Below are 1,105 nucleotides of genomic sequence, written 5' to 3'. Positions count from 1 at the left end.
TAGGTAAAGGAAATGGGAAAGATCCAATGGGGACCTGGAAAGACAGGGTAATGGTGGCATAATTCAATGGTGATTAATTTTAGAAAACATAGTGAATGGGAATGATTGTAAAAAACACAATGTGAATGAAGGATAGAGTGAAACACAATAGATACCTATTTTGTAAGCAAATCATTATAAAATAAAAATTTTTAAAAGAGAAAGTAGCACCAGCTTTACACACACCTCCCCCTCAAGTATAATTTGTAAACCTTCACCTAAATTTTTTAAAAAAACAAAGCAAAATAAATGAATAGAAAAAACGTTTATTGAGTTGACTTCTTTGAAGTCACAAGGTGAGTCCACAGCCGGCTCAGGACCTGGTAAGTTGTGGTCTCACTCCAGATTCCCTGCTGTCTGTGCCGACCTGTGGGTCATGCAGCTTTTCCTTTAGAATCACAGAAGGGTGCTGGTGACAAGCTCTCCAGGGGCCATCATCCCTGTAAGGCTGACATGTACGTCCTCCAAAGCTTGTGGGAGTTCATATAGTTTTTCAGGTTTCCATTGAAATAGATTGATGAGCTTATAATTATACAATGCCAGTTTGATGGAGAAGTAAGTTCTCTAATACTTTCTAGAAGGTGATTTTGGGATAGTTAAGTTTATTCATTGATTCTTGCAGTTCTGAAATTTTCGTCTCTTTTTTTATCATCCAGGATCCTTCTCAAATTCTCCTGTCTTCTTCTCAAAGGCTCCTGTCACCTTTTAACAATGGAACAAGGTTGTTAAGAACTTGAGTTTTGATCCTGTACTGAATAAAAATCTTGATTGTTCTCTTGATCACTGTAGCACTTTACAGCACTTACTTAGTTGCCTCAAGCCTCAGTTTTTCTCTTCTGTAAAATGGGAATGGTAATATTATCACTTTCATATGACTGTTCTGAAAGTGTCACATGTCTGTACAGTGCTCAGCACAGTGCTTAGACCAGGGTAAAACTCAACCCAAAACTCATGTTACTGATTCTGCCTCGTAGAGACTCTATAGGACAGAATAGAATTGCCCTTTAAGGTTTCCAAGGCTGTAAATCTTTATGGAATGAGGCTGCCTTATTATTTTCCTGTGGAG

This window comes from Elephantulus edwardii, unplaced genomic scaffold (assembly GCF_000299155.1).
Source record: "Elephantulus edwardii isolate Elephantulus edwardi_28Jun2011 unplaced genomic scaffold, EleEdw1.0 scaffold00061, whole genome shotgun sequence".
NCBI classification, from domain to species: Eukaryota; Metazoa; Chordata; class Mammalia; order Macroscelidea; family Macroscelididae; genus Elephantulus; species Elephantulus edwardii.
Note: the sequence above shows the minus strand (reverse complement) of the source record.